Source organism: Lepidochelys olivacea (genome assembly GCF_965140295.1).
Source record: "Lepidochelys olivacea isolate rLepOli2 genome assembly, chromosome: 9".
Taxonomy (NCBI): Eukaryota; Metazoa; Chordata; order Testudines; family Cheloniidae; genus Lepidochelys; species Lepidochelys olivacea.
Genome location: NC_140419.1, coordinates 87375508 through 87395883, shown reverse-complemented (window position 1 = coordinate 87395883; position 20376 = coordinate 87375508).

Here is a 20376-nt window from a genome sequence, read left to right as displayed (position 1 = left end):
AAATACACTGTTTCTTCTATATTTTTACACAAGCAAGTTATTTATTCTACCACCAGATTCAAAAAGTGATGATCTATATCTGTAGAAGCACAGCATAATTTCAGGTTTCAGAGTAACAGCCGTGCTAGTCTGTATTTGCAAAAAGAAAAGGAGGACTTGTGGCACCTTAGAGACTAACCAATTTATTAGAGCATAAGCTTTCGTGAGCTACAGCTCACTTCCTCAGATGCATATCGTGGAAACTGCAGCAGCAATTACTAACCAATTTATTAGAGCATAAGCTTTCGTGAGCTACAGCTCACTTCCTCAGATGCATATCGTGGAAACTGCAGCAGTCTTTATGATTTCAGTCTTTATGCACTTTGGTGCTTTGGGTCAGTACCTTCCTGTAGCCTTAAAATTCCACCTGTGCTGAAGGGCATTTCTTTCCTCTCCAAGATGTATTCTACCATGTTCCTGTTTAAAAAAAAAAGCCCAAACAAAAAACAAACATACAAACATTTCCTGCCCCTATCCTGAAGGACAGGATGGTTTCATCCTACAAGTTTAATCAACAGGAGTATGTGAAAAGCCCTTTTAAACATGTAAAGTAGGATTTCAGGGGCAGGTTATATGCACCTCCAAATTCAACAGCGGTTTTGTTTTCAGACACTTGATATCAAGAACAAGACTTATAAAAGGGTAATGCTGGAATCTGATTAATTTCCTTCTCAGTTACACTTGTCAACTAATCAGTCGGGGATGCTCTGCAGTTGATTGGTGGTCCATCTATCATTTTTTGTGAGCCTTCTCAAAAAGGGCAGCACAAAAGATCTACCTACCTCAGGTATGTAGTAACTTAAACACCTAAACTTTCTGATATATGGACGTAGGTTAGCAAAAAACTGCTCTTTTGTAGATGTTTTGATTTTGGTTATCCTAGGAGAGGCCATAGTTTAACAGTTTTTGAACCATGTTTTATGCTCTAAACTAAGAAAGGCTCTGTTGTCCATAGATTGATTAATGCTGAGTTGCCATTTGAGGAAGTACCAGCTTCAGGAAGGAGTTATATGTGCATCTAAGGGCAAGAATCTGGCCACCAGGAGCTGGATGTAAACAGGACAGCTTCACCAATCCACTTGATGCCAACTCATTCCTAGGTACCCATACATAGCTATGGCTACTTCAGCAAGGTTTTCAGATTTAAAACGGTTCTCCAAATGTACTGGAGAATGTAATTGTCCTGTGAAGGCCAATTGAGGGGCCCTGAATAAAAAAAGGTTGATGGAGTTTAATGAATAAGCCCAGAAAGACGACTCAAAAGTATTTATTGGTTTAGAAAATGAAGTGGTCCTGTCCCACTGGTATAACTATTTACCAAGTCTGGTAGAATATGCAAGAAATGTATAAAGGAAAAGCAATCAGTTTCCTCTAGATCTTTTCAAAAGCATGTGCCTTTGTCTAAATCAGAGGTATCTTTGCTTTATGATGTTGGTGTTTCCTTGAGATATAGGAAGATGACAAATCTTAATAAATAAACTTGCTGTTTGCCAAAATACTGAAGCTACCATTAAATGTACGTTCCTCGCATAAGTCAATGCAAAGGTCTAGGGATACAGCCTTTGTTGCGCGAGGGAAGCAGTTCAAATGCAATACAATTAGCTGTTTTGTAGAGCCTTTTTCCATACGGGAGTGGAAATAGTCCAAGACTAGTCCACTAAGAACCTATCAACCTTGCCACTGCAGAGTTTGCTTAACAATTGTTCTTCACTAATAGACTGGAAGAAAGTAAATAATGACTTTTTAGTACTCTGAAAACTCTCTAAGTCAGAGAAGGGTATATCATCATAGTCACACATTTAACAATAATATTCACATTTCAGTAACACTGAATGCTGGGAACGAATCATAGACCAGCCGTCAAAACGCTTCTTTCCTCCATGAAGTAGCAAGAAACTGCTGCAGCTAATGCTTTTTGTTTTACAGACATGTTAGCTTGTGTTGAGTGCATCTCCATTTGGTCTTTAAACAATGACTGAAATAGCATTTTTAAACTGAATGCTAAATTCAGCTCAGTATTTTTAAAAAGGCACTGAATGTGGAAAGAGTGCAAATCACAGACGCAGCATGTGTAGATTTATTCTGTAATGGAAGTCAACGGCAGTTGTAGCAAAACAGTTAAGTGGCTGTCTAGGCACAGCTGGTGCAAGGAAATCTGGAGTTCTCCGCACGGACTCTTCACTTGAATCTTCTAGTGGCACCAAACCTCAGCATCAGTTTGCCACCTTCTTCCACTCAAGAACACCAAACCCTCCTGGCATGCCAGCCAGAGAACCAGGGGAACAGTTTTACAAGGAAGACAGAAAATGTGACCAGAATATAGGAAGAGAGACAGACATGGCACAAGTGCAAGGGAAAAAAAAAAAGATATTTTGAACTGTATGTGGCAATAATCAGGCTCCTCAAGACTGCAGGTTTGGCAGCATTGCCTGCCCCAGTTCTGAGTCTTGGGATTCACATGTAAGAGGAATGTTGCAAATGTAGAGACTGTCAGTGCCATTCAGCAATAGGTCAGTCCTGGGTCGCTATTCTCCATCTGTGGGCTTTTCATCTATCCAATGCCTAGCCATTACCTCACACAGCAGAGCAAAAGCAGGACCAGCTGTATGGAGGAGGGGATGTGGCAAACAAAGGACTGAGTGGGTTGCTGAGCAGTGTGTGAAGGAGACAGAGCTATTTTGGCAAGTTGACCAATTGCACCTAAGGCACCAATGCACCTAAATCTGGCTCAGAGAAATGTACAAGTTCTTCCAGATGCACTGTGCTGCAGACATACCCCCAGGGCACAGTGGTAGCCGTTACAATCTTTACAATTGTAAAGATTTTAATAGCAACTACTGTACATATTCCAAAGTCTGTACATGCTGTAATTGTCTATTGTGTGATCACAGAGAAAATACCACTCATTTGTAGCATCTGTTACTTTTTTCCAGAAGTGCTTCTCTAGTTTTTAGTGCAATATCACATATTTTTAGCTGTAGTTTAATTTACGAAATAAGCAGATAGATGGACAATTGTGATAACACTGAAGATATTATAAAATTTAATATGAAAGAGGAGGAAATTAGAATTGGCTAAAGTCAAACATAGGGCAGGTACAGATGCAATTATGAATTGCTAGTATGAAAACTTATTCCTTTAGGAAAGACAGTGGAAGTCTGAGCTATAGGCTGTACACATTCCCCTTTCTGCCCTCCAGCATTTGGCTTTTTGCCCTGCTTTGCTTTTTCCAACAACCCTTCCATTGAACTGAGTGGCATGTTCTGAGAGCTACATCTTTGATAAGTAGTAGCACAGCATTGATCCTCATGTGCCATGCTGTACCTTCATAGCCGTCTCAACTAGGACCCTGCACAACAAGAACCTCAATGTGTAAAAGACACATCTTTTGTAGTAGAACTAACACCTAATGCATGGGTCCCTATTTCTCAGCTCTTCAGCTTTAAAGTAAAGCTGATCTGTGCAACACCTGCACAAACTCTAAATATCAAGTTTTGGGTAAGGATCTCCATGACACTTGGGAGTAGTGGTGATGGTGTTATTTAACCCCCAATTCTTTGGGCAGGCTGAAGAGCTACAACACTAATTACTGCAATTCACACCCAAAAGGTGAAGTATTAATGTAACCCATATCAATGATGTTCCATTAGTCCAGCTCTGCAACCCATATGCAGGGTTTTTGAGACACTGGGTCTTTGAATCTAATAATGTATTATATGACCCCTGCTAATCAACACGAATCAAACACTTACAAACTGGCCTACTGGGGGCAGTGCAGAGAACTCCTTCTATGGCCTAAAGTTTCAAATGCAATTCTGAAAGTAAACCAAGTATCAAAAAGGAAGAAAATGCTTCCTATGTCCTTCCAAGGCAAAAATCTGTTTCATTTTATATAGCTCTACTCATTTAGTTGCTCATTGTTCAACATATACTCAAATACTCCATGTGATTTCCTGTACATTTAACAGGAAAACAACACATGAAAACTAAGATCCGTTTGATATGAGTGTCCTTGCAAGGAAATCACTACGTTCCCCCTGGAACAGAACGACATTAAAAAAATCCACAGTTACAATAACCAGTGTATATCTTGACAGTTAAATACACTTGTAACTGCACGACTAATTACTACCCTCAGCAGTAACTCAAAAAAATATATGTGCAAATGAAGCAACTGCTGTCCAACTGTCGTTACGCAGGTCTGATGTGGGGGCGGGTGGGGGAATGGACCCCAAAACAACAGTTTAATGTTCTTTTCAAATAGGAAAACACAAAATAATCACTTGACATCCAGAACACAAGCCTGCAAAGGCAAATAAAGAGCTACAGGAATGGATTCTGCAATGTCTACAGTGCTTTGCCACTAGGTTGACTAGTGTTTTTTATTTTGGAGGTTGGGTGATTCACCTAAAAAGAAACATACGAAAATTTAAGTTTTAATAAGGAGCACATTTCTACGCTGGTATATTAATATACCTTAAGTACATGGAGTCAGTGTTAAACATCACATGGGATTGATGCTCCTCTCAGTCATTCTGGTTTTACATCAGTGTAACTCCACATACTTCAGTGATGGTAAAAGTGAGAGCAGAATCAGACACCAAATTGTTTTCCATTTAGAGAGGTTCACACCAAGAGGAAGAAACCTCAGAGTTTTGAATGTGTTGGGCAGTATCAAGGATAAATGAATAAAAAGTCTTCTTAAATCAGATTTGGGACCCTGGGATGTGCACTATCATCTGACATATTTCTTATTACAAAATCATTTCCAAAAATGCTTTATTTTAAAATGCAGAATTCAAAATCAAATAGCAGTGGCACCAGCAGGAGCTCCAGGTTTTATTCCTTATATAACATGGTAAATGTACATGAGATTTTCAGACCAGAGATTAAGGCAGTGTCCCATCCCAAAGCGTTGTTTATCTAAAAAGGCAGAACAATGGCGGAGGAAAAGGAGTGTGTGGAAATGTATGACGTATTAGAGGGGGATATGAGGGAAGCACTTGAGGGAGAAGAGGGACAGCCTTTGGTAGACAGGAAGTAGGAGGCTGATATAAGAGTATAGGATAGTATGAAAAAAAGGGGCAAAGTTGAAAGATGGAGAAAGACTACTGGGATGGGGGAAATATAAGAGAAAAAGAAGAGTTGGGAATAAGATGTGAAATATAGGCAGGACTATGTAGGGGCTTGAAGGGATGATGAGCTAAGAGCTGGATTTTAATGCCGTAAAAGTCAGGAATGCTGTGGAGAGGTTTACGTAGAAAAGAACGTTTGCATAGTGGCAGAAGAGGAAGATTAATTTAGCAACAATGTTTTGTAAAGATTTGACAAGGGACAAGCAAGAAAGGAGAAGACTATTGTAATCAAGATAAAAAGATTTCCAGAATGGTGACAAGTTTGTTTTTTTAATGAAAAAAAAAACCCAGAAAGAGTGAGCAAAGGCTAGATTTTGATTATATTAGAAAGAAAACTACGTGTTGGGGTCAAGAAGCAGAGAATGCACTTAGAGGGGAAAGATTAATTGAAGCCTGTGATGGGGGAAAGTGCAGTAGTCAGTGGTGATATAGAAGAAAGGAGGTGAAGATGGATTTGGAGAAAAGATAAGAAACTCCATTTTGGAAACAGAGATGCACAGACATGTACACCCCTGTGGCCTCTATATTTGTTGACAAACACTTTTTGTCTTTATTTGAAATCAGCCAATCAGAATGCTCTCCAAATGCTGCACAGAAAGTCATAGAAATGAGTCAAGAGTTTAAGGCCAGCAGGGACCATCAGCTGATCTGGTTTGACCTCACCACCCAGCAACCACACACTGAACTCAACCACCATAATTAGATGGAAGCGTGGAAGCCCACAGCAGACTGAACTATTATGTGCCACAGGCAGAGAACAGGAGGGACCGAGGTGCACCAATGCCCAAGGCCCCTCCAATGAATTAAGAAAGATACAACCAAATGATCCCGGCAAGTGACTCTCACCACATGCTGCAGAGCAAGGAGTAAAAAAGGTCACTGCCAATCTGACCTCGGGGAAATTTCCTTCCTAACTCCACATATGGCAATCAGTTAGATCCTGAGCATGTGAGCAAGAACTAGCCAGCAAGGAATGTGTGAGAGAGAATGCACGGTGTCACCTCAGAGCACTGGCCTACCCCATCTAGTGTCGCCACCATCTCTAATGCTTCGGAGGAAGGAGACCAAAAAATCCCCAAGAACACACAGGGGAGAGAGGAATCACTTCCTGACTTCTGCAAGTGACCAGCTGGAGCCATGAGATTTTAGGAACATAAGACAGAGAGAGAGAGAGAGAGCACACTGCCTACGTGAAACAATTTATTTTGGTTTTGTTGGTACTTCTGGGGCAAAATTTCCCTATTATGTCAGCTTTCTGCATTAAAATAAAAGTAACATTATATCCCATTAATGATAAATATTCTCCTCCTCCTGTCTGTCTGTGTATTTGTCCCTGATAGAAATGTGCCACTTTCTCAGGGAAAATAGTTACCATACAAAAAAATAAAGTTCTCACTTGAAAATGTCTTCTCCTCTCCCACATTAAATTTTGCAGAAGATAATTTTTGTGTTCAGTCTCCAAATATACACAGTATTGTACAAAATTTCTACTGTAGCTTTTTCAGCACTCTTTTTTGGATAGCTCAGGTCTAGTGTCTCTGCAGATACTTTAGGAAATGATTGCTCCTAGAGAAACATTCCTTTGCACTTTGGAACATTTTAATGTTACAAAAATAAATTGAGATTGGAACATCCAATTCTTTTTCTCTATGGTTTCTGAGAGGAATATATGATGTTAAGAAGAGGCAATCACCCTTCAGAAATTCGTGTTCTCACTAAAACTGCAAAGCACCACAATAAATGCTCTAGCATCCCCTTGACAGGCATATAAGTAACACCTACTCACTAGTGTAATTGAGAAAGTTAGTGATTATGTACACCAAAGTGACTGAGCCAACAACTACTCTAATAGAGGGAGAAAGCTTGATTAATAACAACTGCCACTAAAAGAACAGATTGTTTTATGGGAGGAATGAATCACACAGAAGGTAGCAATACAATATGTCTTTGCCCATTGGCAAAGTGTTGGTAAAACAGAATGAGAATATAAAATGCCAGCAGCTCTATAGCTGCTTTGCTATCAAGAATTTAAAATATTTACTTTTTTCTATCCCCTTCTAGTCTCAGTGTGCATATGCATTACAATATAGTCTTAAAATCGCCCATTAGAATGGAAATTTTTCTGCATCCTTAACTATAAATATTGTTATGAATAACCCCTATTTTATGTGTATATAAATATCCAGGTGATTTGTGGTAGTTTACCTTACAGTGCTCCATTTAATATATATTTATAAGTTATGTCCGCAGTGCACTGACTATATGGATGGGTGACCTATTTAACATTTCTATAAATTAAATAAATGTACATATATGTTATGTGTGCTTAATATACTATGCATGCACACACACATGCAATTTCCTTGGACAGTCTTGTTCAGGGTCCTTGCTTAGTTTATGCACTGGGCAAAAAAAAAAAAAAAAAAAAGTTTTCATGGTTGGAGAAAGCATTTTTTTAAATTACATAAATTTGATGGGAAAAAAGACTTTCTGGTCTGATATCAGACATTTTGCATCCAAGCAAAAACTGTGTGAAAACTCAGCAACTGCATTTTGAACATAAACATTTTCAAACACTTCAGCTGTGCAAGAACATCAGGAAGAGGCATTGTCGTCATTCCAATTCAGGCTTTTCCTGTTCAAAGATACAGGGTCCTTACTCAATAAGCCAAGGGCTTGATCCAAAAGGCCACCACCATGGCATACTCTAACATTGTAAAGTTCCATACTGCATGTAATGTGGACATTTTGACTCCAGCTTCTCTCCTTTAGGGATGGTTGAGATGTTTTTCTTTAACAATGCCTTCCTTGACGGAGACATTTTGGACTACAAATATAATATTTAAGACAAAAATGGAATAACTCTTTTCAGGGGAACCCTGATGACCATTTTATCAGTTGAGTCATCCACCTTGTTGTCCCCTCAACAGTAACCTCCTTCCCTATCTTGTCAGCACTGATATTCACTTGTCTGAACACATTAGATTTGAGAGTGAAACCCCCATCCCAAGCAAGCAAAGAGTCAAAACTTAGCTTCCTGCTTCATTTTCTAGGCAATATCTGGCTGCAAGTCCTATGCTGAGAAGTGCTGTTTGTCTTCAACTACCGCTGAAGTCAACAGTAGCTAAAGATGCTTATCACCTTCAAAAGAGAGACTCTTGGTACCTCACAGGATCAGGTCTAAACCAGAAAATTGACACACATTTGAGTAACATTGATTGTGACAGATTTTCACTCTATTTCACTCCATCACATAAACTTACAGTTTCAGAAAAGGCTTGTATAACATTTATTTTCATACTTTGTCTTTGACAGAGAAGCCTTACTCTCGCTGCCTCTTATTCTCCCCAGAGAACACAAGAAAAAATGGTACCAATATAACCAGTGTTGTGTGATATATCCTAGCTACTGTAACACTCTGAAAAAATAACTATTCCCCCTAAAAGGGAAGCACTAAAAAGAGCGAAAGATTACGTTCTCACAAGGATATTAAGAAAAGTCAACAATCCAAATGCTCTGTTCTCTTTCAGTTACTATTTATAAAATGTTATTTTCCTCTGATTACTTTTCTTTTAAAATAAAACTATAAATAATAAACTCCCTTAAGAATATTCTGTTTGCAAAAAGTAACACAATGAAATACAATCTGGATGCAATATTAGTGCCCTTCACTGGAATACATTTCATCAGAATGAAATGCTGCAGCTTTGTGTTCGCATACCTTGTTCATAATGGTTTGTTTTTGTTTTTTTTTAAGAAAAAAACATCACAGAATGTGCTTAGTCTTTCCTAGGTAATTGTACCTGGAGAAATATTATAATCTTCACGCCTGAAGCACAAGATTTCATTCAGAAACCTTTAAGTAAGAGCACACTCTGTGTCAGTGCTAAGTTGGATGACTCAAGGACACAGAAAAGGATTTTTTCATACCTTAAGAAGCATCTCTGTCTATTGGAGTAGGAGTATGAGAGTTTCCAAACTTGATTAACAATGATTGTACCAGTGGTAGCATGCAGGCCTCACACATCTTACAAAATAAGTTATAGTGCTATCACTTTATTAGGTGTGATGGATCCCAGACAACAAACTAAGGCCCCAATCCTGCAAACACTTATGCATTAGCTTAACCATATGCATGTGAGTAGTTCCATTGCCTTGGTGGGACTTTTCATGATTCAATTTTTGCAAGATAAAGGTCTTAAGAATTTTCCTTCTTCATTGTGGCTTTATATTGAAATCCCTTAGGGGTCATATGACTGAGAATTATTAGCATGTCAGAAAATGTTAAATCAGAAACAAAACTTTGAAAGCTTCAAATGCAGCAACAAGAGATCACTTAAGTGAATGAGATCAAGATAGTAACAGAGCATGGAAGACCACAGACTCTAAGTTCACATCTGGTCTTGCTCCTTATTCAAGTCAATGTTAAAGTCCAATTGCTTTGAATGTGAGAAGGATCAGGCCATGGGCATGCAATGCGAGGTCTTTTGCAACCCAGGAGTTCAAGACAATTTCAAATTGACAGCATTAAACTTTTATATTAAAGCACATATCTAATTTTAAAAGGACTCTTGGCAAAACACACTAATTTATCAGATTACGGGACTGAGCCCTTAAGAAACACCAGAGCAAGTGTTGGATCAGGTTAGTTTCCTAGTTCTTAACCTACATACAAGCTTGCAAAAATGGTGCATTTTTGCCAGGGACAAATACACAGACAGACAGGAGGAAAACCTCACCAGAAAAAAGAGTTTGGTTGGTTTATTCAGTGGCCTCATTGTGCTTTAGGCTTTGAGTAAGGGAATGCAATGGAACTCCTTGTACTAGCTTCTCCTAAGAATGCAAGGAAGGGCAATAAAAGGGAGCAGATCCTGTTCTGGTGATACTCCACTTCACTCCCTGGATCTGTAGGGGACATTAGGCAGCACATGGTTAACGAAATCCAAACCGTAGTGGCCCAGTGTGGGGTTGTGGCTTTATAGCAGCTCTATTTTTATATGCTTTTTAAATTCACTAAGTACAGCATGTTTAAATGAAATGACAATATTGGTAAAGTGTCACTATACGATGGATTGTTTTTTTAAAAATGGTCAGAGAAATAAGAGTTCAAGTTTTATATGAACAGTAATTCTAACCCCCCTTAGCAACAACAATAAGCAGATATTGACTTTTTTCTGGGAACATCAAGATTTGTTGTTCCATAGCAAATGGCTTCAAAGGTCACTATCAGACTATGACAGCCCGCAAAACCTACTGCAAGAAGGAACAAAAACAAATAAACCCCAATAAAAAAATCACTTGAAATTAACTGTAAAATACTAGGATGCTATTAGACCCATTCCACCAGAAATACAACAGAGGTCACCATTATAAAGTCAGCATTCAGGAACTGATACCACAGCTTTATCATAATTATGTCCTGTGCAAATCTGGGGTAAAAAGTGGTAAAACAGATATCCTGTTAGCAAATGCTGTCATTTTAATGATGACCACTGTACATCAAACTTTTTATTGATTTTATAAATACAAAAATGGTCAACTGACCAGATTATAGCAACACTACTAAAGGCCAAAATCTTGGATAGTTTAGGATGGAACTATCTTTAGTGTTCTATATACTGACACACTTAGATTTGGATACTGTATAAACTTATTCCAGGTACCAGATATTCAGCATAAGGTGATTGTATTACTGAGTTGAACACAGAATTGATATACTAGTTATTGGGATAGATGCACAGAAAATATGAAATAGATACACAGGGATTAGGAAACAGAACTAAAGATCAGTGATGGTATATGAAAGAAATTTGTCGACAGATCATAATTTCCTGTGAAGACAAGCCCATAGTTAACACAGAGTAAGCCGACATTTGATTATAAAAAGCACTTTTAATGCTCAGTAGGAGTGTCCACACAGGGAATTCGTGAGGAATAGCTATTGCACTTTAAATTTGCACCCTAACTTACTTTCCACTAACTTCCTGAGTAGACAAGCCCATATAGGATTATCAGCTTTGGCTGGATGAATTCCTGTAGGTTTCGTTACATGACATTATCTGTAATTAAAGATTAAATTTTTAATTCTGAAGACTCCAGGACAATCCGGGAGAGCTGGCAACCCTAAACCCATAGAGTGTTACTTCACATTATAGCTGGGCAGGAAATGGTTTTCCTGTTCACAAAACTTCTCATGGATTTCTAACAGTTTCCCATTTCATACTTGGACAAACCTGAGACCTTTAAGTTTTTCAACAAAAAGTGAGAAGAGAAACCCGCATCCCAATAGCCTGTGGTCAGGACTCTCACCTGGGATGTGGGAGATGCAAATTCAAATTCCTACTTTGCCTGATTCAGACCAGGGACTTGAAGCTGGGCCTCCCACATGACTGCCCTAATGAACAGGCTATTGTCTATTCTGTGGGGGAGGTGGTGAGGGAGGCTTAGTCTCTCCTGTTAGAGGTGTCCCACTTTGTACAAGTTATTATATATTCATTGGGATAGAGACTGACTCTATAAACCCACTGATTATGGCACTCATCTGGGATGTGGATCCCTGATATGGATCAGGTAGAGCAGAGATTTGAACCTATGTCTCTCACACCTCAGTGGAGTGACTTGATCACCAGGCTATTTCTAGGGCGAGTCTGTCTCACCACACAAGATACCTTTATTGACAAAAGTTTTGTTGAATCCGATGCATCCCTGCAAAAAGTTTTGACAAAACCAGCATTTTCCAGTGAAAAACAGCTCTACTCTGAATCTCAGACTGAAGTTTTTGTACTGCATACACATCTTTATATAGTACTTAAAATGCCAAGGGGTACAACAAGATTTCACCACTACTTTCAAATACAACCATAAAACAGAATTATAAGTTCAATGGAGAAATAACTGATGATGCCATATTAATAAATTACCCAGACTGAACTCTGCATGAATTATTAAAAACTAATGCATCCCATTGTAAAGTGTTGTAGGTAGTGGATAATATAGAAATACATAACATTCCCCCCCACCGCCCCGAACTTCTTCCATATTCTAATTTTGAGAGGAGCTTCCGAATTGTGCAGGCAGTAGTTTCAGGCTTACTCACTGGTGTGGGCAAAGATGCTACATGGTTGCTCAGTCTGAGTATACAAATGCAGGGTTTTGCACGCACCCGCATATATTGCGAGAACAGTTATGGAGGCCTCTATTTTAACAAAACTCTAACTCAACTTTGGAGCATTTAATATGCAAAACAATCACACAAAACAATGACCAAAAGTAAAATGCAAGCTATTTTTCCCAGGAATGATTCACTCCCTCAGACAAGTATTCTTCTGGCTTCAATAGATTTTTTTTTAAATATTTTTTAAAAACTATAAACAAAGTTATTGGCATTTCTGCACCAACAGATAGATCAATGGATACCTAAATAAACACTAAAATTAACTTTCTGCTTTGCTGACTAAGAAAAAATTTAATACCACTAATTTGATGTTTTCTGCCAGTTAAAATCACAATGGATTAACTAGTGAAACTGTTACATGATGCAAAGGCCTGAGAAATCACATTAGTGAAAAGAGATGCAACAAAGTGTACAGTGGTATAATAAATCACTCACAGACTTAAAACTGAAATTTATTCAATACATCTATGTAACCTTTTGGACTCTCTCCTGCATGAAATGTAGAAATATGGATATGTGTGCAAAACAACAAAATACTAAACTCAGAGAAAGAAAAAAATGGCAATTTGATCCACATGCTATGAAAATAGCAATCAATAAAATTATTTCAAGGAAAAACAAAACAAAACACAATTCCTAACTGCATAATTATCAAAGAATTTTCATTGTAGAACACCTTGATGACCTCTCAAAAACAGCACACAATGCTGGCACATTTGTTTTACGATCTCTTTTTTTGCTGAGTGTATATTCAGTTTCCAAATCACTGATCATTCAGAAATGAAAATCAGCAGAACTCTCCAGTTGTAGGAGTTCAAACAGGAGATTAAAACTGGCCCGGGCAACTAGGTGAGGGGATGCGTGTGGACTCATACACCCCAGTTAAATGACAAGGGCGGGGGGAAGGTCCCCGGCGTTTGATACTGTGTCTGTGTCATGCCTAGTTAACATAGCACCTTATTTTGCTAGTGATGATATAATAAGAGGCAATAATACCTATAAATGACAATGTATTTAAATAGTTGGAAATATCATGTGTTATGATCTTGATCCAAGCTTCCTGTTTCATACTGAAATTAAGTAAAAAAAAAATGGCAGTGAGGGGGAGGGAAAACGACCCTTTCTAGGCTTGTAAGCCTAAGGGACAGTTTAATGGAAAATATTGTGCATTTAAATGAGCTATTTTTGTTCCAGTGCACGCAATCTCTGTCCTCTTCCTGCTGTGTTTCAGATACAAATCAAAATAAACGCCCAGTAATTAAATTAAGAGCTTAACCATGTTGTTTTAAATCTGTGTTTACAAAGATTTGTCTTGCATATGTCATGGCTTTATATTTGTATATTCTGTATATTTGGGTGTGAATTTAGCCCTCATGTACATGAGACGAGTATATCATGAAGGATACCCACTGTTCACACTTTCCCGCCCAGCTCAATCCTGATCTGCCGCACCCCTTACTATTTCAGTCCTGGGCTTCTCTTGAGTAGAAGAAGATTATTACACTGAGATTTCTTTGTTGGTGATTTTAAGATGTGGACAAATGTCTACTAGGGATTATGATGAGAACAGCATACTTAAATGGGATTTTATCCTAGCTCTCCAGAGGTAAAAAGTTAATCCTGAAACCAAAGTCAATGACTATTATAAAACAATCTCCAGATTTATTTATATACTGGGCGGCGGGGGTGGGGGAGTAGAGATTGCTAAAACTGAAGAAATGTGCCCAAGTAGATGTCAAAGAAGGAGACAGAAAGAAAAAGAAATCATCTTTTAGTTAACCTTCGTCCAGTTCTACTCTCAGATCTTCTATTTACCATTAGGTTTCCAATTACCTTCCTCCATGGCTGCTAGCAAAAAATCAAATAGCCAGGTAATAAAAAGGTATTAAAATATTACTTGTAGACATAGTCTTAAGTAAAATGAAACTTGCTAAAGTCTTTTGATAAGAGCATGTAATATTGATATATAGTTAGCGTCTATTCTTATTCCAGGATACCATTTCACCTCCCTCACTCTGACATGCAATTGGTGCATGCACCCCACCTCCCTGATTTTTGAGCAATTTCTTGATACTGCAGTCTTGTTCAGACCTCTTGTGCTTACAGAGACCTGAATTCCTCTAGTGACTTGGTATTTCCAGCCTTCCTCTTAACTGTCATCCTTTTGGGCTCACAATGAAGTGTTGAATTTTTTTTTCCAAGCAAGCTTACAGAGCTTTCAACACCAGCGTTCAAATCTCTGGTGAACAGTTGGTTGCTGCCCTAGTCACTATTCATCTCCTGCATATGTAAAATATTGATGCTCAGAGAGGAAAATACATGTTTTTTTAAAGTGTAAGTAAAATGTATGCATGACATTAGAGCCATGTTGGTTGCAGGATATTAGAGACACAAGGTGGGTGAGGTAATATCTATTATTGGACCAACTTCTGCTGGCGAGAGAGACAAGCTTTTAAGTTTACACAGACCTGAAGAAGAGCTCTGTGCCATTTTATAAGTGTTCTAGATTCAGAAGGGAGTTACACATTTCATAAGGTATTGACTTCCTGGTGCCAGCAATGGCAAAGAGAAGACACAATGTGATGCTGGTTACTTATGGTGTCTTAAGCATCTAATGCTAGTAAAAGCATGTATTAGCCATGGTATATAACAATCAGTATGATGTAACAAGATTAGTGGGTAGCTTTCACAATGTGGCTGTAACTAATTTGTTCCTCACTTTACTAGTCTTTCAAGTGGGTTGTTAATACGGATCTAGTCTCAGAAGATTGCTATAAGACTTTATTATCAGTATATAATAAGTTAAGGTCAACACAATAAAAATATATACAGGAAACATCTATTGGTATTTTTAACTTTGAGCTTTTCTGGTGGATTAGTTTTGTCTCCTGTGTCTATTACTGAGTCACTGATTTACAAAACATATTGGAAGAGGGCTGCAACAGCTCTGCTATTAATTTAGGCTTAAATAGAGACTTGGAGTGGCTAAGTCATTATGCAGGGTAGCCGGTTTCCTCTTGTTTTTTCCTACCCCCCCCCCCCAGATGTTCTGGTTTAACTTGGATTTAAACTTGAAGAGTGGTCAGTTTGGATGAGCTATTACCAGCAGGAGAGTGAGTTTGTGTGTGTATGGGGGTGGGGGGGATGTGAGAGAACCTGGATTTGTGCAGGAAATAGCCCAACTTGATTGTCATGCACATTGTGTAAAGAGTTGTCACTTTGGATGGGCTATCACCAGCAGGAGAGTGAATTTGTGTGGGGGGGTGGAGGGTGAGAAAACCTGGATTTGTGCTGGAAATGGCCCACCTGATGATCACTTTAGATAAGCTATTACCAGCAGGACAGTGGGGTGGGAGGAGGTATTGGTTCATATTCTCTCTGTATATATAAAGTCTGCTGCAGTTTCCACGATATGCATCTGATGAAGTGAGCTGTAGCTCACGAAAGCTTATGCTCTAATAAATTGGTTAGTCTCTAAGGTGCCACAAGTACTCCTTTTCTTTTTGCGAATACAGACTAACACGGCTGTTACTCTGAAATCTGCTAAGTATGCGATTTTGCTACACTGAACACAAATAGATTATTAGGTTAAGCTAACACATCAGATTTCTAAAGGAGACTTTAAATATCATGAAATCATTTGAATTGTGTAAAGGTGCATTTATCTGAAGGGACAGAACTTTGGAAAATTGCAGGAAGCTATCTCCATGGTGACTGACTGAAAAAACACACACAGTTGGAATTATACAGTAACTCCTAGTTTTATATTTTATGTACATAATTAAAGAAATGACACTTCACTGATTGATGGTACAAGTTATCTCCAGGAAATGCTCTTTACTCCCCTTTAAAAACAGAGCATTTTGTTTAAGAAATTAAATCAAAAATATCTGAGAGCAGATTCAAGAGTTAAGCCGTTTTAGTTTGATGTTCATATTAGTGAACATTTTTTAAAAGATCTCTCTATCAGCATGGCACTATGTACTCCCATTCATAGCTGGAGTTTTGTCTGAGTAAAGAGTACAGTATCAAGCTCACAGTTATCTACTTTGAGGTCCTGGCAATCACATATTTTGGAATTGATACCAAATCCATTATTAGCATTTGTGAAACTATTGCTTCTAAAAGTTGGTACCAAATTACACTGTGACAAATTAGTTGAGACATGAGCAAAATAATTTGTAGGGCTCTTTCTGGTGCTAGATAACTTAATACTCTAACCTCTTTCCATGTCTCAAACACCGTTCATAGCTGAAAGTGTTTAAATGTACTGTAAATACAGCAAGGAAGTTTATTATAAAGGTACAGAACTGACTGGAAAATTTGAACAATCACTTTATGAAGTTTAATGAGATACACTGTACTAAGTGTATTTGATTCAGAATAAAAAAGAGCTTGCTGAAAACCTCTATCAAATGCTTTGCCTCCTGGGTTTTGATTAGATGGCTGTTCTTTCTTTGCCCTTAAATACATAGTTGGTGATCTGGCTTTTCTCTAGCACAAAAAACAGACTTTATATTGAACATAGTATGTTTTAATGAATATATTTCATGTGTACCTGTGGAGTAAGGTGGATATAGCTGTTGGAAAGTTGATTTGGGCCACACGAAAGTCAGTGAACCCTATTTCTTCTTTACAATTACTGTCTGCATAATATTCTTATTCTTTGGAGTTTGATTTTTAGGTTGAGTTTAATCAAAAATTAGACAGAGAGAGACCACAGCCCTGAAGTTTAGGTTCAGGAGTCAAGCTTCTCCAAATTCTCAAAAAGTGGACTGTAATTATGGACTTCAGCAGGAACTGCAGTTCAGCATTTTTGAAGATGAAACTGTAGATCTTTCCAGGTGTGCTGGCACACAGAAATGGAAGCATGCAAAGTTAGTGGGTAGTTTTCAGACAGTAAGTATTGGTAACTATATTGTTCCTTATTTTACTAGCCTTTAAAATGGGACATTAATACTGATCTAGTGTCACAAGATTTTTATATGACTATTAATATTTGTAAATTGCTTTTGAATCCTCAAATGAAAGCACAAAGAACACTATTGTTACAAAGTATTTTTCATTGATTGCATAGCCATTTCCAGCAGCCTGACTCCTACTTCATCATGGAAATATTACTAGAAAATCTTTGATGTGAGCCCCAGCCAGAAATGAATGTATAAAATCCTTAGAGCGAACCTCTGACTATATTGAGAACCCTCAAGCATTTTAAATAGTACTGTATCTAAAATGGGAAAAGTACACCACACACTAGATTTTTTTTGTTGGCAAACCCACATGAATCTTTTGAAAAAATGAACAAACCACACTTCATTTTGAAGGGCTGTAACCCCATTAAAGCTCTTTTGCATTAGGTATTAGCCACGTCCAGTGAATGCATGCATGTATCTCTTAAAGGACTTTGACTACAGAACATTTTTTCTGATTGCACCAAATAAAGGGAGTAAATAAGAAAGCAGCAGAAAACATTACTCATAATGGTGTTGTATAATCATGCAATTAGTACACCTAACAATTAATAGATAAAGATTAAGCTATCGTAATCAAAGTTTATATTCAAACAAAGGATTTGTACATTGAAAAGACGAGAATCACTGAAGCCTTCAGCCCTGCAGAAATTGTACACTGAACACTTGAATCAAGATCTCTCATCCATGACATAATAGCTTATTGTCCTTAGTGCACATCAACAAGCTATCTCATAAGTAAAATGAATATGAATATTTATCTATCTGTATCTTAAACACACTACTGCCAATATAACAAACCATGAAACATATCTGCCCGTCAAACAAATGACCCGTCAATGCCCAAAAGATTTTAAACAGGAATCTTTTAGCCTGTTAAAAGAAAACAAACTTTCCTATTGTTCTAAAGGTCTTTGTCTCTGATTTTGATGTCAACTTACAAAAAAAAATCAGACAGATAGGGGAAAATATCTTCTGTATTTTCTCATCCTTCACAGAAAGAAGCTTTACAAAAACGTGGATATACTTACTTACAGAAGCACAATAGAAATGTTTGCACTGAAACAAAAAGTGGATTTACTGAGTATCAATAAGTGATCCACACTATTCATGAGAAGGAAATTATGCAGTTAACAGTTAATTTCTAGAATTATATTTGTAAAATTATTGGAATACCTCAGAAAAACAAATTTTGAAGTGAAGACATTACAGTAACTGGCAGGTTTTGATGTTAAAATTTGTAATGATAAAAAACCAAGAGAATTAGTTTCATCTCAGATTTTTATGGCTGTCATCAATTAAGGCTCTGAAATGCTACTAGCCTAACTTCTTAGACCTATACTGAGTCACTCTTAATTTAAGAGGTGTGACTAGAATCAGGTACCATGAGGCCTCTGTGCAGGTCACAGAGGATGTGCTAGATGATAATGACTATATTATAGCAACCTTAAATACACCCAAAATAGTATTTTCATACGTTACTCAAATTTTCTATACCAATCATAGGATAGTCCTAGAGTACTTCTAATATTCAGGTAAATTTGTTATACAAGTCAAATTTTTATGGGAGACCACGTGTGTAGATACCCCGTGGTCATCATTAAAAGTGTGTGTGGAGTGTATAATGGGACATATATTATGTGTTACCAATCTGTTGTCCATGAGTAGGGCTCCAAGTCACAACGGTAATACAAACAACAAACACCACCACCATCATGTACTATTCATGTGCAAGCATTCATTACAAGAAAAAATGACTTTGGGGTTGTGACACCCCATATTCTTCATAAAAAATATTGTTATGATATAAGTATGGCATAACTAAGATCTATTTTATGCAAGATGGGTCATGTAAGGTATCATTGGAAAGGTTATGATTTGCTGAATGTGATTATCCAATTTGTATACATGCAGTGATGAGCTGCCAAAATCTTAACAACTGGTTCCCTCCTTACCCCACAAGGGGGTCGTGGACCGCCCCAGCCCCCCAGGACTCCTGCCCATACACCCCCCCCTCATGTTCCTTGACGCCCCCCGCTGGGACCCCTGCTCCATCCACCCCCCATCCCCGACTGCCCCCAGAACTGGGCAGGACAGTCTCATGGGCCACCATAGTGGGTACCCACTGCACCCCGCCCCAAAGAGCCATAACAGCTGATTCGCGGGAAGCCGGGGTGGGTGGGGCGGCGGAGCAGAGCATGGCGACGCGTTCAGGGGAGGAGGCGGAGAGGAGGTGAGCTGGGGCCGGGTGAGGAGCTGCCGGTGGGTGCACCCACCAAATTTTCCCCATCAGTGCTCCAGCCCCGGAGCACCCACAGAGGTGGCACCTAAGGCGCCACTTTTGGCCGGTTGTTAAATTTAGAAGCCCTTTTAGAATCAGTTGTCCCGCGTGGTTCTAAAATGTTTTCTAAATTTAACAACCGGTTCCAGCGAACCGGCTCCAGCTCACCACTGTATACATGTATCATTTCTGTATCTGAAGTTAGGAAGATTGACTATGTACAACTTTGTATACTTGGGGGAACGCCCATCAGACTGTAGGCAATTAGCATGAATAAGCCATTTAAGAAGGACAATAGAACTTAGATACTAATCTCCCACCATCCTGAGGAGCTTCCTGGGATGTTGCTTTGACACTGCAGGGTCATCTGATGAGGTCACTGGTACAGAGTACCACCTTGGACACTGCTGGTATTTTTCCACTGGAAACAAAGGATTCCTGCCTTATGTGAATCCTACTTAAGGCTGGGGAATAGAGTCAATCAGTGCTCTTCTCCATTGCCTCCCCGCCCAAGGAGGAAGACTGCTGAAAGCACCTGAAGAGACAAGGGAACTACACTGGGGAAAGGCAAGGACTGAGTCTAGACTGAGAGAAGTCTGTAAAGAACAATAACTGGAACTATAAGCTGCAGAAACGCCGCAACCTGCCTACATTTAGAATTAAGCTTAGGTTGTGTGTTTTGTTTTATTTGCTCAATAATCTGCTTTGTTCTGTTTGCTATCCCTTATAATCACTTAATATTTACCTTTTGTAGTTAATAAACTTATTTCTTGTTTA